General features: G+C 36.5%; 1 protein-coding gene across 2 annotated transcripts in view; it reads left to right on the forward strand.

Annotated features, from left to right (window-relative positions):
* The window catches only part of Tip60 (Histone acetyltransferase Tip60), a 298,625-nt gene that overhangs the window by 92,913 nt on the left and 181,952 nt on the right, over positions 1 to 23,760 (forward strand). The gene's annotated exons all lie outside the window — the stretch shown is intronic.

Consider the following 23,760-nt stretch of genomic DNA (forward strand, 5'->3'; position numbering starts at 1 on the left):
ATATATTTGTAATTTCTTACTTTTTATTTGTTTTAGATAAAATGTTGCTAAAGTATTAAAATAATTAAATAGAAAGTTGTTCTTGTTCCAATAATTGTATAACGATTCACCAGTCTTATCCATCATACTGCCATCTCAGATATAAGGACTTCATTTCTTTACCATACATCAGTGAAACTGCTCAATATATAATTTCTGTACTACAAGATGGAGGTATCAGAGACTCCTTTAAACCACTTCAGATATCTTGAAGCCTTTTAAAATTCCCTAAAAAGTGTTTTTTTTTTGTTGTTTTTTTTTAACATGTCTCCCACCCACAAAAGGTTATAAATCTGTAGTACATTAATACTTTGGGAGGGCTAAGGATTTTTTAATCATTTCATTTTTTAATTTTATTTATTTTTTGTGTTTTTATTTAATGTCATATAATCCAAAATCCCCCACTAGAGAACAAACATGGAATTTTTTTAAAGCCGTTCAATAAGCAGGGTGGTAGTTTCATACCAGGCAATGAAATTCATCTCCCACCTGAAGTCAGTCCATAAAATTCATGCCCACGATGGGATTCAAATCCAATCTTTTTAACATATCTGCTCTTCAAAAACTCCTGTTGTTGAAGAGCAGATATGTTAAAAACCGTTAATGACATCAAATCGCATGATTGATGTTAATAGCGTTTGACTTCTAAAGTTTCATTACTTCTCCTAGTCTAACTTAAGTAAGATATAAAAGATAAAAAAAGTCTAGTGTCCTAACTATTATTATTATTTTACAACATATGTATGGAGATTCATCACGGGAGAGTAGTTGTTTTTATTTCCAAAAGGGGTTTTTATTTCCAAATCCTATCATATCTCTACTTCAATCCATTCACCGTAAGGAAACAACAACCATTTGTGGCAATCCATTCCACTCACCACTCTCCATACAAAAAATCTGATCTGCACACCCCTACTAACCACACACACACACACACACACACACACACACACACACACACACACACACACACACACACACACTTACACAACTTCCATAGATGGCCCTAATTCTCTGCATATTTGTCATATATTGAAATATTTCACTTGCATCAATTTTATAAAACCCCTTTAATATCTTAAAAGTTCCTATCATGTCTCCTCTTTTCCGTCTATCAACTTCACTTTGTAACCCACAAACCTTCAACCCATCCTCATAGCGAGTATTCCACAGACCTGTCACCATCTTTGTCACTCAACTCTGAATCCTCTCTACCACCTCCTGGTCCTCAAGAAGCTCAGGTGACCAAATCTGTGCATAGTAGTCAAGATGTGACTGAATCATAGCCTTATAAAGAGGAATAATAACGTGTCTATATTTACTTGTTAGTGTATTTTTCAACAACCAAGTAATCCTTTGAGCTATTTTACAACTTCTGCGATTATGACCTCTGAACTTCAACTCTTTGTCCATCATTATCCCGAAGTCCCTATCTCATCAGTTTCTTGCAATCCAGTACCATCAATATGATACACCACATGCAACTTTTCAACCCGAAATACATAACCTTACATTTTGCAATATTAAATTGACAATCATTATCCTTTGTCCACAATGCCAATTTTTTTAAATCATCCTTAAATTAAATAAAAATAAAAATAAATTTAAATAAAATTTAAATAAAAGTAATGTAGATATCTCCAGGATATCTACATCACCTTTATTAATTATTGCTCTCCCCGATTTTGCATCATCAGCAAGCAACTGAATATCCCCTCTTAATCTTTTCTGATGTCATTGATATACAAATTAAATAATGGCCCTCCCTGAGGTGCTGCACTAGTCACCATCGACTCCACTCCACCTTATACTACTCTCTGGTGTCTGTCCATCAACCAACCCTCTGTATATGCTACTAGCCTCATATCCATTCCCATCCTCTCCAGTTTTTATAATACTTTTTCAAATGCCTTGCCATAGTCTAGCAGTATCATGGTGTAGCCATTACCTTTATCCAATTCTGCTGTCACATTTATTATAAAATGTGAATAAATTACTAAGACATGATGTACCCCTTACAAAGCCATGTTGCCCCCTATAGAGTATCGCATCCCTATTGTCTAGCATTGTATTTTACCTTTTACTGGTAAAATACAATGTAAAACAGTTCTCTTTCACATTCAAGTAATACACATGCTGATATGCCATCCAGTCCCATTGCTGTGTTCACATTCATATTTTTTAATATGCTGAACACCACCTGTTCATCTTCCTCAATGTTCATATAACATCAGCAACTGTAAAATCACCATCTGGATGATACACCTCTGCAAAATGATCACTCAGCAACTCAGCTATTTCTTTTGGTTCAGTCACCTTTCTAACATGAGCATTGTTTAAAGTCATCTACCATAGTCATTTTTCCTCTTACTTGCTACATAACAAAGAAACACTTTTGGGTTTACTTTGATCTGTTTGGCTAATTCTCTCTCATAGTCTGATTTGGCCTTCCTACCATATTAGTAACCCTTCTTGCTTGCACTTTTTACTGCTCATGAGTACGCTAATCACTTTTTTCTTTATATTCTCTTCAGAATTTTTTCTTTTTTTGCAGCTTTTGCTTTATATTCCTACTCACCCACTTAATTCCAACTTGGTTTATCTTCCTAACCTTGGGTATGCAATCTGATACTGCTTCTCTCAAACAATCTTTGACCTCTTCCTATGCATTACTGACATTCTTTCCTTGTACCTTCTCAAGCCATGGTACTGCTCCATGATGCTCCTAAGTTTGTCATAATTACCAGCTTTGTACTTCAACATAAACTCTTTCTTGACAGAGAATTCCACAAGTTTAGTTAACTTCCCACACAAGACTGTGTGGTCACTCGCTCCGATTGGAGGCAGTGTCTACCTTGGTTATGGATACATCTGATGCTATTATCAAGTTCCAATGTAAATTTTTGTAAAGTTTTGATGTTGTTATTATTTCTTAGACTGCATACTTTAAAGAAAATCTTGCTTACCTTATATTTAGTCCTCTATACTGAATTGGCTGCGCTGTCTCACAAAGCTTATATACACTATGATGTTATTTCCCTCTATCTTAATTTGCATCCCTCCCCCCATCTTCCTGCTCTTGCCCTTTGTTCCTATCTCACATGTAGCAGACTCTAAATTTAGTTATCACTGGCTATACGATTGTGATTTATTTGATCTCTCACACTCTCCAGTCTGACAAATTTATTTGATTTCACAATTTGCCAGTCAGACTGAAATATAGAGAGTGAGGAATCAAAAAATGGATCAAAGGCAATATCTAGTCAATTTTCTCTTATCCATATAGCAAGTCGTGACAATATCAAATTAACACACAGGTTCCTAATTTTTTTGAGACAGTGCATTGGCAATGATCAGATCAAAATGTTGTTCAACAAAGCATTTATTCTAACTAAAAAAATGGTAGTTACATACTAGATAAGTAATGGGGAATAACTGTTTCTCCCAGCATAGCTAACTCCAGAAAATATATTACACAATCAAAACATATACATTTCTGCCTTCACACAACTCTAACACACTACTTAGTACTATACAAATTTAGGACAAACTCCTACTTAACAAATGCATACAGTTACACATATCTACAATCCAAGGACATCGATATGATGTGGTTACTCACAGTTTTCCCTTATGAACAGTCCTTTACTATGAACAAAGTTTCCATCAGAATATCTCGTATCTTTGCCTTGATCTGGATACTTCTTCTTTAACTTGAACGTTTCAGTACTCTATATACTGTTGCGGTTGTCCTGGCCTGAGTAGCAAACAATATCCTTCCTTCCTTTTTCTTTTTTCCTTGGCTGGCAGCTGCCTGTTGTTTACACTGGTAGGTAACTGGAGAGATTATGATTTCACCTTCGATGTTTATCCACTGGACCCCAGTCATTTGTGTTTGAGATCACGGGGAGCGCAGCCTGCTATGTTGTGGGATACATTGGCGGATGTGCCTTGGGAACTGCCTGGAAAACTTCAGGGAGAAGGACAGTTGACGAAACTCCAACGATAAATCATGAGTGTACCTTCTGGGTCAAGAGGTATAAGCTACAAAACTTCCATCCAAGAACTCCTAATCATCTCCTCTCTCCTCTTCCTTCTTTTTCTTTTTTTTTCTCAGCCCCTTAAAAGTCCTCCTCGTTCTTTTTTCGATTCCAAAGTGTTCGCCCTTTGGCGCAATGACATCACTCGTGTTCTCTTTTGCTGAAAGGCTTTGTTTTAGGTGCCTAAATGTTCACAAGTTGTTGCGAACTTTTCCTTTTCAATCTGCTTACCTTATTTATTCTTTAATCTGCCAGCTTAATATCTTTTTTTGCTGACTCACTATACTAATATGGCACAATCCCTTTTCTTTGGTTTTAAACACTATAGCTACACAGGTAATATCGAATACATTCTACAAAGTAGTTAATTTATATTTAAGAAAAAAAAACAATACATTGTATTTTCTTTATATTTTGATTTAGACACCCTTGTAAAACCAAGCGCGTCAAGTTAACTAAATTAACTTATCTTGTGAGATTTTACACCAACACCCTCAAAGCCCCTTGTCCCCTCTATTACATGTTGTTGCATGCAATTATCCCTTAAGAACTGTATAAATCCTACTTCCATCTTTAATTCTCCCTTTTCATCCTCCAATCAATGTATCCATAGTTAAAGTCTCGCATAATAATTGTATGGCTTGCACTCATTGTAATCTGCTGATATATAGCATCTACATCTTCCTGTGGGTCTCCTGGCCTATAGCAGCACCCAACAATGTATTTCATCCTATTTGTATCTATCTCACACCAGACAGCCTCAAATGAACCATCTTCCTCCTAAAATCGTCTTTAACTTCTAATTTTGTCTGTTGTAATTCTGTATCTATCATCTGCAGTACCCCACCTCCTGTCCTGTTTCCTCTATCTTCCCTGAAAATACAATACCTTTACATTTTATCCCTGCAACTATATCATTTTCAGTCAACAGGTCTATAATTTTTGGCCAAGTCGAATTGACCAGTGACAAAAAATTCCTCTCCCTTATTTCTTATACTTCTTCCATTCTTATACATGCATTTCAACATACCTTTACCCATAGTTACCTTTGTGTAATGTCATTACCGAGACTGTGAAATCCCATTCTGCATTGCATAATCATCTCTGTACACATGCTTGCTCATTTATCAAACTGGTAGCCAGACCATGTTTGACTTCATCCTCCCTAATATCTCTAGTTTCCCTGGTTTTGCACTACCACACTCTTTCTGAACAACACTTTCTCTAAACATCGAACTCAAAAATGATTCAAATGTAGTCTGTTGGGCATGTATAAATCCTTTTGTCCATCAAATTCACTGCATACATCAATAAACTGCACACCATTCCTCCTGCACAATCTACTCATTGGCAATCATGGCCCTTCTTCTCAGTTCTGTCCTGTGTGTGTGTGTGTATATATATATATATCTACTCTATATATATAAAAAGATAAGCTGAAATTTGAAATGTTTTGATGTCATGTTTTTAGTCTTACTGGCTTACCAGCCCGGAACTCGGGGGGTTGGGTGACGGGGGGGGGGCCTGGTGTGTGTGTGTGTGTGTGTGTGTGTGTGTGTGTGTGTGTGTGTGTGTGTGTGTGTGTGTGTGTGTGTGTGTGTGTGTGTGTGTATACTGAGGCAGTAGACTCACAATCTTTACTTTCTTACTCTTCATTTATGCTTCTACTAACAACTTTTTCATATCTTCTTTCACTGCATATTTCTCATCTTTGAAATCATTATCTTTTGTACCTGCCAAAACAATTAACTTGTTTGCTTCTTTCTTCTACATACGTATAGCTTCACTAACATCCTTTATCTTCACACCTGGAAAACCTGCTTTTGTCACTCTCTCATTAAGAACACCTGTTATCACCCATATAATACTATTTCTTTTCTTCCAGTTTTATACTTTTCCCACTCATTCTTTCTTTCTTTCTTTCTCTATTCTTCTGTACCACATGCCACTTGTTTCTCCAATCACTCGAGCTCACATTTTGTCCTGTGAAGGAGTCCACCTAAATGTGCAGTTTCTTTCCGTGCTAGCATCTCATCATCCATATTATTTCAACCACTTCCTTCAAACTCTCATTCATATTTTGTGCACTATCGTTCACTTCTTCTGCTACATTATCCACAACACTTTGACAATCCTGCCTTATATCCTTATTATCAGTCACTTCATTCTTTTGCGACTGGCGTTTCTTATACTCACTTACGAAACATTTCCAACAATATTTTCTCTATTCTTGCTCTTGTACCATAAACCATTCACTCTCGGCAACAAATATTAATACATTAAGCACACACTACATTGCACTAAATCTTGCACATTGATATCAGTCTACATTGATGTCTTGGTCCCTATTTTTCTCGTACACATCAGTGCCATAACGAAAAACAATTCAGAAAAGAATATCACTTAATAATAGATGACTAAACAATATGACTTAACTACACAGTCAAAAATAAACAAAATAAAACCAAATGCATATAACAATTTAGCTAATATCTACTTAAAAAATGACTGCTGAGCAACACATGTTCTGCTTCCACTACTAAGGACAACATTAGCCCCAACTATGGTTTCTCAAACTGATTTAAGACTCTAGATTTTTTTATTTTATATACTGAACTTCTTTCTGTCTTTTTCTTTTCTTTTTAAGAGTAATATTCAGTTCAAAAATTTTCTTTTTCTCCCTACTAGGAGGAGGAGGTCATCTTAATGAATAAAATTTTTACTGCTTTTTTTTAGAAAAAAAAAGATTAGAATACCCAGCTCTGATCTAGAGAGCAAACATTGTTCTTTTCTAAAACCATTTCAGGCCTCCAGTTGATTGTCTTCATCTCTTAATTATCCTTCAATTATCAGAATTTCCCATTCTTATTATTGAAGGATTGGACAAATGGTAGATTACTGTACTTTAATTCTTGCTTTTCGTTTTTCATTTCACTTTTCATCATTACACACAGTAATTTAATGACTTTATCCTTGACTGCACTGTGTTATACAGCAGGTACTTTATAACTATCTACCATGTTTATACTGAGATGGTTTTATTATCTTGGTCGTGACATGACAGTAATATTATTCATTCATTAGTGATACCAACAGGCCTTTAGGGACCACAGCCTGCAAAGTAGCCTTGGCTTTCATAAAGTGGTTAGTCTTATTTCTATATATATATATATATATATATATGCAGAAAGTTTTTTAACTTGGGTATATTATGTATTAAAGATACCAAGTAATTTTATATAAACTTGGTTTTAATCCTATTTCCCAAGTAAGCAAACAGACAAGTAAGTCAAGTTTGTGCCTGCACGTAGTGCAAGTCTGAGGCAACTCGTGGTAAAGGTGGAGTAAGATCCAATCACTTTCCTTAGAATTTTCCCCTTGCAGAGATGTATGATGCTATGCATTAAAGGCAAGGGTCACTACCCAGACCGGTTTCGACCTTTATTGAGGTCTCGTCAGTGGGAGCCAGACCTAAAAATGCTAAGGTTGAAGTAATACAGAGCTTATGAATTTTACCTAAACAAGTTGTCACAAGGTGCTTTGACCTTATTAAATAATATCTCAGCTTACTCCACCTTTACCATGAGTTGTCTCAGACTTGCACTATGTGCAGGCACAAACTGAACTTACTTGTTTGTTTGCTTACTTGGGAAATAGGATTATAACCAAGTTTATATAAAATTACTTGGTATCTTTAATACATAATATACCCAAGTTAAAAAAACTTTCTACATCTATCTCTCATTCTGAGATATTATTTAATAAGGTCAAAGCACCTTGTGGCAACTTGTTTAGGTAAAATTCATAAGCTCTGTATTATTTCAACCTTGGCAATTTTAGGTCTGGCTCCCACAGACGAGACCTCAATAAAGGTCGAAACCAGTCTGGGTAGTGACCCTTGCCTTTAATGCATAGCATCATACATCTCTGCAAGGGATGTACATTGCATTAGGGGAAAATTCTAAGGAAAGTGATTGGGGCTTACTCCTCCTTTACCACGAGTTGTCTCAGGCTGGCACTGTGTTACCACGAGTTGCCTCAGACTTGCACTACATGCAGGCGCAAACTTGACTTACTTGTCTGTTTGCTTACTTGGGAAATAGGATTAAAACCAAGTTTATATAAAATTACTTGGTATTTTTAATATATATATATATATACATATATACACAGTGAAACCCCTTTTTTACACTTTTTAGGGGACTGATGGAAAAAAGTGTAAATAGCAGGAAATGTAAAAAAATCATTTAAAAAAAAGACTAAAAGATGACTTACTGCTAGTATGTGAGTCTACATACTAGATTACAAAATTTAATAACTGAAAATAAATGAATTTACAATTACTTACATTTATCTATTTAAAAAATCTTTAATTGTTGATTATTTTTGCTTTTTCTGCACTGTTATAAGTTCCACCTGCCTCTCCACAGTGTATAAAGCATTAAATGCACCTTTGTCTCCAGATGCACTTGCAGTATGCTGCCTCAAAACAGAGATAGCTTCCATTGCTTCTTTACTAGTAGTAGGGATGGTAGGTTAATTCTTGATCACAGTCTTCTTCAACCACATCTTCCTCTTCATCTTCACCAAGATGGTTGGAAAGGATGTCCTCTACACTTGGTGCCATTGATGTGATCACACCAGCATCAACATAGTCTTGAAATTGAGGAAGACTCATCCATCACTTACCAGTTGTTGGGCTCTGACATATCTTCTTCCTCCTGTAGTTGTTCCTCCTCTTCTGCAAACGTAACTCCTGCCTTCCGGAAACACTTGGATATGGTTTCAGGAATAACATGCAACCATGCTTTGGCCACATAATGCATGGCATCAAGGATTGATATGGTCATTTGTTTTGGGTCCATACCATTATCATGCATAAATACAGCTTTTTCAACAAGCATTTTTCTATATTTCCATTTAAATGTGTGGACGATGCCCAGATCTAACGGCTGAAGCTCACTTGTACAATTAGGGGGAAAGAACACTAATCTAATGTTTTTGAGCTGCACATTTTCAGAGTGTGCAGGACATTTGTCTAGCAGTAGTAGTAGTATTTTGCAGTGATTTGCTTACATTTTAGCATCCAGAGCATGCATGGTGGATGTGAAGATGGTGCTGGTCATCCATGCTGTGCTGTTGGCATCATACTTCTGCCTGCATCATAGTAGGCAGATTTTTCACATTCTTAAAACACCTTGGCTTTTTAAATTTACCAATTACCAGTGGAGGTAATTTTCTGATCCATCACCATTGACCATGAGAAAAACAGTTACCCTCTGCTTACTGAGTTTTCCATCGTGATACTTCTCTCCTTTAAAACACAATGATTTACTCGGCAGAATGTTATAAAAGAGCAGAGTTTCATCAACATTGAAAGACTACGAACCGAAAATATTTTTCGGTTCATAGTCCTGAATAATAGACTTTAGTTCATGTTTCCAATGATTTACAGTTTCCCCTGCAACACTATTACTTTCTCCACACACTTGATTATACACAATATTGTGCCGAGTCTTGAAATGATCAATCCATCCATTTGATGCAGTAAAATCATTAATCCCCAACCTCGCAGCAAATTCAAGGGCTTTCGCTCGGGGTATAGTAACATCGAATGGAATACCCGATGCTCTCGTAGAAACAAACCACTCCGCCACAAGTTTATCAAATTCATCATACGTCGATGTCCGGATATATTTTCGTTTTTTTGACATAACGCCAGATTGCTTTGCATTGAGTTCAATGCTTGACCTGTTTTATACTATTGTGTTCAAAGTGGACACGGAGAGACCAAGATCTGTTGCTAATTGAACACGTGTTCCGGCATGCTGATCTACACGTCACAGAATTGCCATATTTTCTTATACCGAAATACATTTTCTGTCTTTTTTCTCCATGTTACTAACTTAGATCATCCACCACTGCAACTTGCAAGCAACTATCACACACTAAATTACAGGTATCCCTCGATTAACGCGATTAATTAATCCCTCGATGTTACCACATATATCAAAATCGCGTTAAACAAATCTAATAATCAATGGTAAAAATTACAATTCATCCATGATCGATTACTGTATTAATAATTCGTTTTATATGGTACTCTTTTAGGAAAGAAAAAATGAATGCAAAGTAAATGTTTAATAAATACTTGTACCTACATTAGTTACTGCAAGTTTTTTTTTTATCAAAAGGAGTTATCAAGAGTTGTTTGAACAGTTTTAGTTTTTTTTCTTATTGGCATAAATTCTACGATAACAAGCAAAATGACTCTCCAGACCTCGGCAAACAAGCAATAAAACATAAAGAAAAAACACTGCAAATATAAAACATGATGGTACAAATTAAGTGGATATTGAATCCAACATAACATTATTTCATAGCCGAATATAGAAACTACAAGAGTTTTGTGCCGAATATATAAAAACTAAAGGTTTTGACGGATACAAGCATAAGCAACGTTATGGGCAATTTTAATATTGCACAACTTTAATATGCACAAAGAATAAAAAAACGCTAAACCATACTCTACTGGCATCGGAGGTCACGGTATATCCCTCGGATATAATTTACTGTCAAATATCACAAACCTTTACATAAGATGTGTAAACCAATCTGACAGCAAAAAACAGTGTGGAATATCACTCGTAACATATGAATGCACAGCTACTCATGATCTCCAAGCTATACACTGAATTGTGTAAGAATATTTATATTAAACATTTTGCATGTATCTGTCAGATCAGCTGCGAGCTCTGCAGGGTTAAAGGTGTGTTAATTAAAACTCTTGTCGCGTATATCAAGGGATTGCCGCAATTAATTTCGCTGCGTTAATCAAATCCCGCGTTAAGCAAAACCATGTTAAGCAAAGGATACCTGTACCTACCAGATATTCTGCAATATCAATTTGTACTGTGATTGAAAAATCATGGTATAGTTCGCCCACCGTTTCCAGGTCCCTGCTTCGCGTCTTTCTAAGAATAGGCAATTCATGCTGAAGGGGAGAAAAAAATGAAGGACGTCCGAATTGGTCGCCAACACGCGAAATCACGTGCTTTATAGGTAAAATTTTCCAACTGTTATACAAGTAACATAGTTAACTACAATAATCATAAAAGAGAAGTTAATTTTCCGACCGGTAATAATAAACAACTCATCCCACTGTACGGACTGATTACCCTATTATTGGAATGGATTCTTCTTTTTCTGAGATGCGCAGAAGTGTCGAGGGACCTCAAATCGGTGGGCGAACTATAATCCTCATCACTGCTGCAAGCGTGCAGGTTACCGTGATGGCGGAAACGAAACCACAGCCGAAAGCAATGCCACCTGGGAACAGAAATGCGCAGATTTCCGCAGAAATCTATTTGAAAATTGGTATTGCCACCCGAGAAAAAAAAACGCAAATCATGGGAATTAACGTCCACATCAAGTTGTTAATGGCTGGAAAACAATATATCATGAGAATAGTCCTTAAGACAGGACCAACGGAATATGACGTAAATTGCGGGAACGTAAAAAGGGGTTTTACTGTATATATATATATTTAAGATACCAAGTAATTTTATATAAACTTGGTTTTTTAATGAAATTTGCATGTGCTCTCCTGGCCAGTTTGTTTCATTGCAGTAGGGGAAACTCCTATTTCCATATGAGACTGGCTAACTTACCTTCAGACAAAAATGTCTTTCTGACTAAAGGACATTTTTGATGCCAACTGAGCTATGGAGGCTCTCAAGACAGTAATATATTGCTAAATCATTGCATGTGTTTATATAATTATGCATGGACATGTGTAGATCTGCAATAATTGTTTTTAATGTGAGCATGTTGTTTTCATAAACCATATTCAGGTGTAACAATGAATGCTTTTGTCAGTAGCAGGGGGATATGTGTTTCTTAATATTTAAAAACTGAAGCATTTATGCTTTAATATTTAAGTTGAAGAGGTGAAAACTTGAAAGGTTTCTACCTGAAAGTCATTACTGATAGCAGACAGTTTCACTCCTCTTCCAGCTTGGTTCTCTGAAGTTGGAGATGGGAAGTCATTCTGAATTGTGAATGTTGAAATCACCAAGGATGATTATTTCGCTGTTAGCATCATTAAACTGTGTAATTATTGACTTAAATAACAGATATAAATAGTCAAATAGATCAGTAAAATCATGAAAGTTAGGATAACAGTAGAAACAATAAATGAAGGCCATAGGAATGTAAGGAAATTGAGCAAAACCAGATCATATAATGGGGATTTCAGGTTTGATGATCTTTGACATGATGACATAAGACCTGAGGAATGCACCAAACCATATACAAAGCATTATGGAAAATACAATGAGGAAAGTTGAGGCGAGATGTTATTGCAGATGTTGGAAGTTTTTTTTTGCTTTTTTTTTCCCCACTTGGTTAGACTATAATAAATTTAGTTTAATCTTTTATCCAAGTGTAAGCCAACAAAGTTTGCACCTGAAGTATCTTCAGAACTGAGGCAACTCGTGGTAAATGTGGACTAAGCTCTCATCACTTGTCTTAGTATCTCCCATAATGCAAAGCACATCTCCTTGCAGACATGTATAATGCTATGCATTAAGAGAAGGGCCACTACCCAGACCGGTTTCGACCTTTATTGAGGTCTCGTCAGTGGGAGCCAGACCCAGAGTGGTGATACTAAGGCAGAAGCAATGGAGAGAGGTCATATTTACCTATACGAGTTGCTAGCCGGTATACCACCTTATTATTAAATTACTCTGGATTAGAGAAAGTCCTCAAGATACTTCAGGCACAAACTTTGTTTGCTTACACTTGGATAAAGGATTAAACTAAATTTATTATAGTCTAACCAAGTGGGAAAAGAAAAAAAAACTTCCAACATCTTTCTCTAATCCAGAGTAATTTAATAATAAGGTGAGACACCTTTTGGCAACTGGTATAGGTAAATATGACTTCTCTATTACTTCTACCTTAGTATCACCACCTCTGAATCTGGCTCCCACTGACAAGACCTCAATAAAGGTTGAAACTGCTCTGGGTATTGGCCCTTCCCTTAATGCATGGCATCATACATGTCTGCAAGGAGATGTGCTTTGCATTATGGGAGATACTAAGACAAGTGATGAGAGCTTAGTCCACCTTTACCACGAGTTGCCTCAGTCCTAAAGATACTTCAGGCACAAACGTTGTTTGCTTACACTTGGATAAAGGATTAAACTAAATTTATTATAGTCTAACCAAGTGGGGGAAAAAAAAAACTTCCAACATCTTTCTCTAATCCAGAGTAATTTAATAATAAGGTGAGACACCTTTTGGCAACTGGTATAGGTAAATATGACTTCTCCATTACTTCTACCTTAGTATCACCACCTCTAGATCTGGCTCCCACTGACGAGAATAAAGGTCGAAACTGCTCTGGATATTGGCCCTTCCCTTAATGCATGGCATTATACATGTCTGCAAGGAGATGTGCTTTGCATTATGGGAGATACTAAGACAAGTGATGAGAGCTTAGTCCACCTTTACCATGAGTTGCCTCAGTCCTGAAGATACTTCAGGCACAAACTTTGTTTGCTTACACTTGGATAAAAGATTAAACTAAATTTCTTATGTTATTGCAGAGATGATAGTTGTAGTTCAATGATGAATAACATATTGGGTGTGGATGTCTGTGCACATCACTGATTACATTCGAGACCCTGGATATTTGTATAGCCAGTCTGGAAGTTTTATTGCATGGAATTCTGATATTTTGTTGGATTTTTTGAGTGTGTGTATATATATATTCTATATATATAAAAAGATAAGCTGAAATTTTAAATGTTTTCATGTCACGTTTTTTGTCTCTTCATTGTTTTGAAATGTTTAACAGTGTGTTTGCCTTCATGAGACAAACACATTGTTGTCTCATGTCTCGAGTCATCAGAATTGAAGGAGAACCAGCTTACCAGCCTGGAACTTGGGGGGGGGGCGTAGGCACAGATATATATATATAATATATCTGTGCCTACAGGCAGATACTAGGGCAGAGCCCCCCCCCTAGTATATATATTTTTTTGGGGGGGGGCTTTTTTTTTTTACGGTCTTTGTAGGAGATTATTTTTAACCTATTGTAGTGACTTCATAATTTTTTATGCAGTTCATCATGGTAGTTATTAAAATAATGGGAAAATTTATAGATCAGAGTCATGCAGCAATGCCAAAGGACTCTTGGTCACCACTCTGGCAGTGCCCTCTGTGAGCTGTTTTATTTGGACTCCCTCCAGACACAACCTGACAGGATTATTCAGCAATTGAGCAATCCTCCTAGAATGTTATTAACAGGCATGGAGCCTGTGTACTATTTGGCATCCTGCCTTTAGAAACTGCTTTACTGCTATATCCTCAAATGGAAGAGATATTGCTCGCTAATTAAATAATTATGTTGTGAAACGCATGAATAGAGAGGCTTGCACTACCACTGCATGTTGGAATAAATGGTGTAGCAGAAACCAGAAACTCCACTCTAGAGACGGAATATAGTCTTGGCCACTTCATGCCTTCAGTAAGCAGGGCAGTGATGACTCACTGGTGGTGGAAGGCATCCACCACCTAGCATTATTGTTCGTATTTCCTCCATTTAGGAATGGTATGGTTTTGTGGCGGAAGTGCCTGCCTCGCCAGTGTTCCATGTGTGGAAACATTCCATACGACAAGAAGGTGGGAACAACTTATAATGAAATGCATTATAAGTTGTTATTTACAGATTGTAAATAACAATAGAGATAGTGTACACCCTACGTCGCACGTGGTTTTACATTAAAGCTTTCTTCCTGTCAGAAAAATCTCCACCTTTCTCACATCTCCCAAGGATAAGCTTCTGCTTCTTGTTTTCCAGGCATCTACCAGATTCCTTGCTCATGTGGCTTATATTATTTTGTAAAACTGGACGATCTGCTTTTATTTGTTGTGAAGAACATACAATTTTAAATATAATCAGCCTGAACAGTCTGAACTTACTGAGCATACTATCTCCACTATGCATAGATTTTCATGAAACAAGAAAAGAATCCTTCATAAGAGCCAATTCCTCACAGAATGTCTTTATAAAGAAATGTGTGAAACATTACTTTATCATTGTCCTAATTTTAGATCCGATGGTGTGTGCCTGTCCCTTTTATGAAAATAAGGAGATCACAGATGTAATGAGCAAAAGACCATAATGATTATGATTTACTTATATTCCCATACAATTTTTCACTTTTATAACGAGTACATTATGCAGATATACTGTACAAATTGGTAACTCTGCAAACGTTTGTAATTGCTCAGGTAGTTCTTGGAATAATCTTATGAATGTTGAAATCACCAAGGATGATTATTTCACTGTTAGCATCATAAAAGCTAAGTCACTTCTTGGAAAGGAATGACTTAGCTTTTATGACCACCTGCATCAGTTTACATGCCAGTTTATCCTTACCCTTGGGAACCAACCCCACTCTGCCTACTACTACTACTGTGTCTAGCCTCTGGCCCTCATCCTTCACTTTCCCCAAACATGGTCATGACTATAAAATCAGTTAAAAATTAACCCTTCTGTTAGAAACACATCTACTAAAAGAAAGTGTCTCTTGGTTCACGAAAAAGTCAAAATTATATGTGATTTAGAATATAATGCAAAAAACGTTGAAAAGGATTTTCTTCATCCTCTTCAACAGTATCAATATTGTGGAAGAATAAAGATGTTTACATATTGGCACTGGAAAACAACATAACCAAAACAAAAAAAAAGAAAATTTAGAAAGTGAGACCTTACAAATGTTGATAAAGCATTGCTTCAATGGTTCACTGCACAAAGAGTGCTGGATTCTCAACATATGGTCTGATCTTAAAGGCTCAAGTGGAATAATTTGCTAAATGATTTGGATGTGACAATTTTGTATGTAACAATGGTTGGCTGGATAATTGAAATTAGTATTGTTTTTAATTACAGAGAAATAAACTGTGTTTTAGTTTACTTATATGTAAGTGTATGGTTTTAAAATTTTGGACAACTAAATTGTGTTTAATATTAAATGTATTGTACTTCTAGCTATCTAAATGAGATAGCCAAAGATTATGGTATGATAATATCAACAGAAAATCAAAAACTATGGCCTTTAAAGGACCAATACGAACTAAAATAGTAATAGATAACATGATCTTTGAATAGGTGAATTCATTTAACTACCTAGGATGTATGATCACATATGAAAATGGAAAAGATATAAACTTAAAAATTGCAAAATATTTAAAAATAACAGGTGTAATTAACTCTATATTTAAACCAAACCTAGTTCAAAAACAAACCAGACTAAAAGTATACAATACATTAACCCTACCAGTCTTATTGTATGGATAAGACTGATAGGGTTAATGTATGGAAGTAAAATCTGAACAATAAAACAAAAAGACAAACAAAGATTAATAATATCAGAAATGAAGTTTATGAGAAAAACTGCAAAGTATACTCTATTTGATCACAAAAGAAACGAAGAAATTATGAAAGAATTAAACCAAGAATCAGTAATAGAAAAAATTAAAAAATATGAACATAAATGGATGGAACATGCTCAAAGAATGAAAATAGAAAGATTACCAAACCAAGCCTTAAAGTACAAGCCATTAGGAAAAAGAAAACCAGGGCATCCTCTTAAAAATTCAACGATTTCTTCTAAGGCTGGAACAGGGCCACACCAGGCTTAAATCCTTGGTATGCATGATGATGTATTTCTAGGTGTGTAATTATATTTTTTCTCTCTCTCTCTCATACTTTTTTTTAATCTTTTTTTTTTAATCAAGTTATTGAGAATTTAAAAAAAATAGGAGATAGATTTAATTCATCACTGGTATAGTGAATATTGGCCATTATAACCAATAAATTAAAGATGCCAAGAAATTATATTTTTGGTTTAATCCTTTATCCAAGTGTAAGCAAAGTTTGCACATGAACTATTTTCAGCACTGGGTAACTCGTATAAAGAAGCTAATGACTTCACATCACTTGCCTTAGTATCCCATAATGCAAAGCACATATCTTTATGGACATGTATAATGCTATGCATTATGGGGAGGGTTACTACCCAGACTAGTTTCAACCTTTATTGAGGTCTTATCAGTGGGAGCCAGACCTAGAGTTGATACCAAGGTCGAAGTAATGCAGAAGTCATACTTCCATATACAAGTGGCCAAAAGTTGTTACACTTTAGTTGTTGGAAGTTTTTCCACTTGGTTATACTATAAATCAAAGATGCCAAGAAATTATATTCTTGGTTTAATCCTTTATCCAAGTGTAAGCAAACAAAGTTTGCACGTGAAGTGTTTTCAGGACTGGGCATCTCTTAGGCAACTAGTATAACCAAGTGGAAAAACTTCAAACATCATTATAAGTAATGTAGCACTTTTGAGAATTTTCTGTTATTGTTTAATTGCTGTTCTGTTTGTTTGTGTGCTGGAGATGCTTATGGAACTTAGGTGAACATTCTATTAATAAATAAGTTTTTAATGACAGTTTTCTTGTTTTATTTGATTTTATTATTCTTCTTCATCCATAGTCTGTGTAGACTATTGGGACACTATAAAGATGACAGTCCTAACATATTCTCTCCAGGTGTTTCTGTCTTAGGATCCCTCCATGTGAGGCACCTGTTTGTGGTGGAGGGGACCTCCCAGTGATGGTACTGGCTATTGTCATTCTTCCTCTTTTTCTTTGCTTTTCTTCCCGTATTCTTTGCTCTACTTCTACTGAGTCTTTTCACTATCCTTTTTCCAGACCACCATCACTGGGATCCAATGCCCTGATGCCGTGTTTGCCGTGCAGTGCGACCCGTGGACATCCGAAAAGGGGGGATCCTGGTAGTCTTGCACTGCTTTGGCCCTGCTTCGGCAAGATGGGTGGTCCTGAATGGCCCAGCCAGAATCAATCAGCTAGTGGGCTTGCCTGCAAGGGTCAACGGTGTTGCAGTAAGTCTCTCACCCCATGGTCCGGGGTCGGGATCGTAGACCTGCTGCAGTGCCAGTATAGCGTCCAGGGTAGCTCTTGCGTTCCACTCTTGAATGCAGTCTTTGCTTGCCGGGTAGTAGGCATTCATGTGTGGCTCCGTGGTAGGTGGGGAGCTCTGGCGCTAAACTAAAAATTCCTTAAATATGAATCCTTCATCCTCAAATGTTTCACGGACTCCTAGCAAAGTCCCAACCAAGTACTGATACTATAGATACAGCATATGGAAACAGAAGCAAGAAACAAAAGATGCCAGATATTAACATAAATGTACCAACCTTTTAATCATTCATGCAACAGGTGAAAAACCAATTGGGAAAATGTCACCCTTTTTTATACAAAAAGGTTTAGGAGGACTGGCAGGACCTCCCAAAACTGTCAAGAAATTGCATTCTGGTGATATCCTCGTGGAAACAATGTGTAAACAACATTCCAAGAAACTATTGAGAGCAACGACAATGGGTGGAATACAAATTGCAGTTACACCTCACAGAACACTCAATTCCAGTAGAGGAGTGATATCAGAATAGGATCTCCTTGATGTTCCTGATGAGGAGATATGTTCAGAGCTTAAAGATCAAGGAGTGATGGGTGTTAGGCACTCCTGATATGTAGGGATGGTTGCCTGGTTTCTACCAAGAACATCATCCTTACTTTTGATACACCTAAGCCTCCGACATCTGTAAAAGCAGGGTATCTCAGCTGTCCTGTTAGAATGTACATCCCTAACCCGCTGAGATGCTTTAAATGTCAACGATATGGACATGCCCAAACTGCCTGTCATGGTTCTACTACCTATGCCTGATGTGGTAGTAAAGAACATGATAACAAATCTTGCTGTGAAAAAAATGCTAAATGTGTCAACTGTCAGGGAGATCATCCAGCTTACTCTCGTGCATGTCAGAAATGGAAAGATGAAAAAGAGATACAAAAAAATTAAAACAGAACAAAACATAACATATCAGGATGCAAAAAGAAAGCTGGCCACCATTACACCTGTTCTACAATCCTCTTATGCTGAAAAAGTAACAATTAAAAAGGTGCCAACAGCAACTCAAACATGTGTCTATTCCACCATCTGATAATTTCACCATACCTGAACTTTACGATCGCAAGTGCTTCTCTGTTGGGCGCATTAATCACAAGACCTATGGCCTTACTCCAGAGACAACTTAAAAAATCGGCCCATTCGATGAAAACTCACCTGTCAAAAAAAAAAAAAAAAAAAAAAAAACATTGCTCTGACCAGCTGTCTTTGTAAGATACTAGAGAAAATGGTTAATGCCAGATTTCTCTGGTATTTAGAAAGCAACAATCTTCTCTCCAGTACACAATGTGGTTTCCGTAGACATCGATCAACTTTAGACCATTTGGTTCGTTTAGAAACTTGTATAAGAGATGCATTTCTGAAGCAAGAACATCTTGTCTCAGTTTTTTTTACTTATGAAAAAGCTTATGACAGACCCTGAGATATGGCATATTAAAAGACCTCTATAATCTAGATCTCAAAGGACACCTCCCTATATTTATTAAAAACTTTCTGTCCAGGCAAACTTTCCAAGTTCAGAGTGGGAAATACGCTATCTCGACCATATCATCAAGAACAGGGTGTTCCCCAAGGCTCTGTCTTAAGTGTGACCCTTTTTGCTATTAAAATTAATTAAAATTGTACATCACAATTTACTGTCACACACGTAACATGAGGATATTTGAAAGACAACTTCAGCAAGCAATTGATCATGTCTCTCTGTGGGCTCTTAATAATGGATTTAGGTTTTCAACAGAAAAAAGTGTCTGTGTACACTTCTGTCGAAAATGCACTCATCACCCAGATCCTGAACTAAGAATGGGACATACTGTTATTCCAGTAGCTACAGAAACCAAGTTCTTGGGACTCATCTTTGACAGAAAACTTACATTTCTAGCACACATTCGTCAACTAGGAAAAAAGTACAAAAGAACTTTGAACCTCCTTCGCACTCTATCCTCTACTGAGTGGGGTGCTGATTGAGCTTCATTGCTCCATCTTTATTGTGCACTTATACATTCAAAGCTGGATTATGGGTCCCAAGTCTATGGTTCGGCAAGACAGAGTAACCTACGATGGTTGGATTCCATCCATCATCAGGGTATACGGATAGCTACTGGTGCCTTTTGCACATCACCCACTCAAAGTCTATGTTGAAGCAAATGAACCGGCTCTATCACTTCGATGGAAACAGTTATCCCTTAATTACGCCCTAAAAATAAAATCTCTCCCAGATCACCCTACATGGAATAATATCTTCTCTCTGCATTGGGAAGCTCAATATCACACACATCAAACTGCTATGCATCCTTTTGGTATGCATGTTAAAGAAACCATGCAAGCTGTTAGTATAAATCTTGACAACATTAGCTAAACTAAACATAACAGCATTCCTTCATGGCAAGTTTGCACACCGTCCTGCAACCTCTCACTTTGTCAGCTACAGAAATTTTATACTCCATCATTCTGCAATTGTTTAATGCACACAGAGCAGCACACGCTGATTTCTTACCCATCTATAACGATGGTTCAAGAACTAATACCTCTGTTGGCTGTGCTGCTTTGTTTCCTGACATTATTATCTCAAATCAGATCCCACCAGATTGCAGTAATTATACAGCAGAGTTACATGCAGGGCCGCCGAGAGAAATTTTCGGGCCCATGACAAGTCTGTGTTCCGAGCCCCACTTAAAAAAGTGCGTCACTTTTGTTTAATAAAGAAAGGCATACAAAACATTAAACATTATTTTAAAAAAGTGTACAATAAATTCAAAATTCGATACATTACATACCATACAAAATACAAACATTAAATAAAAAGAGAATTTTTAAATTTTTATTGCCTCATCCACTTCCTCACTTTATGGTTAGTGAAATCTTTATTTAAAAAAAGTTTAAGTGGGAACATTACTGTGAATGCAATTACTAGCTAGCGTGGATTGCTATAACTATAGCGATCCGTGCCGAGAGAATCAGTGTCTTCTGGACACTGAGCGAGCTAAAGAGCGTAGCCGTCTGTCTAAAACAAAACACAGCATCATTCTCGATATGCCATTACCCTTTATCATTGTTGTATTATTACGAGAATTAAAATCATGCATTATAAACACAGTTATGTGACACGTCAGGCCCTGATGGTCAGGCCCTTTTCAATGCTGGGCTTGTTACAAAAGTCTCAGATGTCACCCCCTTTCGGTGGCTCTAGTTACATGCCATTCAGCTTGCACTTGTGCATATAAAAGAAAACTGCTACCAAAAGTGTATAATTTATACAGACTCATTGAGCTCTTTACAGGCCATCTCCTCTCCTATGTATAATCTACATCCAGTACTTTATGAGGTGCTACACCTGTTTCACAAAATGAAAATCCTTAATTTTGATGTTCAGTTCTGCTGGATTCCCAGCCACATCGGAATTAAAGGAAATGAGGCTGCAGATGCAGTTGCTAAATCAGCTCATACCTTCTCCACATACTGTTTGACAGTTCCATATACAGACTACAGACAGCTAATAAGATCAAAGCTAATTGCTCAGTGGGAGTCAACTTGGTAAGAAGCATTAACAAACTGTATAACATTAAACCTGAAATTAAACACTAGCATTCTAGTCAATGCACAAAGAGAATGGAGGAGGTTGTTCTTGCTAGGCACTGCATAGGTCACAGTCACCTTACACATTCTCATTTACTGAGAGCTGATGATCCTCCCATATGTGAAAAATGCAACACACATCTCAATCTCACTATTCATCATATTCTGTAGATTGTCAAAAATTTACACAAGAGAGGAATGAAATTTTCACCTATCTAACCAAGCCATATACACTCGGGGACATGCTAGCAGACTCAGCAAATTGCATGATGTTTTTAATTTTTTAGAAAGAATTAATTTGTGCAAACACATTTGACTATAAATTTGTTTATATGTAAATACTGTTTTGCTTAACTTAACTTTTATACATACATATTAATCATTAGGTTAAATCTGACCAATTATGTATTACCGTAGGCCTTGATCTTGTATATTTGTATCACCCTGCTGTAATTTTGTTAATATGTAAATACCATAATGCTAAACTTAAATTTTATGCACATGTGCTGTATAATAATTCCTTTCTGACTCTTTAAGTATTATTATAATAATGTTTGTTGTAATCTTACTATATGTAGATGCTGCTTTCCTTGACTTGTTTTCTATATACATATGTTAACCTGTACTTTAAATTTAGTTTAATCGTTTATCCAAGTGTGAGCAAACAAAGTTTGCGCCTGAAAGTATCTTCAGGACTGGGGTAAGGTGGTACAACACCAGGCAACTCATTGCAAAGGTGGAGCAAGCTAACATCACTCCTATCTCAGTATCTCCCATAATGCAAAACACATCTCCTTGCAAATAAACTAAATTTATTATAGTCTAACCAAGTGAAAAATTAACTTTCAACATCTTTCTCTAAATCCAGAGAAATTTATTAAAAAGGTGGCACACCGTTTGGCAACTCCTATAGGTAGAGATGACCTTGCTAATGCTTCTGTCTGGTATCACCACTCAGGCCTGGCTCCCACTGAAGAGACCTCAATAAAGGTCGAAACTAGTCTGGGTAGTGGCCCTTCCCTTAATGCATAATATTATACATATCTATAAGGAGATGTTTTGCATTATGGGAGATACTGAGATAGGAGTGATGTTAGCTTGCTCCACCTTTGCAACGAGTTGTCCAGTGTTGTACCACCTTACCCCAGTCCTGAAGATACTTTCAGGCGCAAACTTTGTTTGCTCACACTTGGATAAAGGATTAAACTAAATTTATTATAGTCTAACCAAGTGAAAAATAAACTTTTCATCAGTGCGAACTTTATCCTTCACTGTCGTATTCACTGTCGAAATAGGTCGATTTATATCCCGAGCTATTGTTGATATAATTTTCCTGTCTTCATACATATGAATTATTTTCAACTTTTCTTCTAAAGTAATTGCAGACCTTTGTTTTTTAGATTTATTACCAGCGCATTCAGCTTTGCATTTCAAATCCATTTTAAGGGTAAATAAACAACGAACACTAACGGTGATAAACAAGTGACTAAACTAATCACACGAAGCATGGACTACTGATGGGTCGGGGAAAGGATTAATTGTTTACGGAGTTCTTATTTCTAATTGGTAGGTTTCAGTTTGAATGTTACGGCCTTTGCACACTTGCTCTCTGCTGCTCTTGGCGTTTACCAGTAATCTGTCACTGCCTGTTACTATTCGTTACATTTGCTGTGAATGCCAAGTCTAGTTAACATTATGTTGTTGCATACTGCAATGGATATCAAAGACTCAAAAGCCGCAAACATGTTTATACACGCTACTAGTTGTAATTTTTGAGATTTATTACGTAACTGCGAATTTACGTAAGTCGGGGGATGACTGTATATGGCTGCCTAGGCAACATTTGTGTCTTTTAAGTAGTGCAAGTTAAGATAACTTTAATGCCACGATTGTATGCTCATACTCTCTCTCTGATCTTGTTGCGAAACTTTCCATGTTATATATATATATTTATGACTTGGTTTTTTTATTTTTGCATTTAGGGAAGCATTATTACCCACATTTTTCAATCTCTCTTCATTCTGTAATTTGGCTGAAGCACCAAATATTCAGCT

The sequence above is a fragment of the Typopeltis vanoorti genome, chromosome 10 (genome assembly GCF_054136105.1).
Source record: "Typopeltis vanoorti isolate ZY-2024b chromosome 10, IOZ_Tvanoo_1.0, whole genome shotgun sequence".
Taxonomy (NCBI): Eukaryota; Metazoa; Arthropoda; class Arachnida; order Uropygi; family Thelyphonidae; genus Typopeltis; species Typopeltis vanoorti.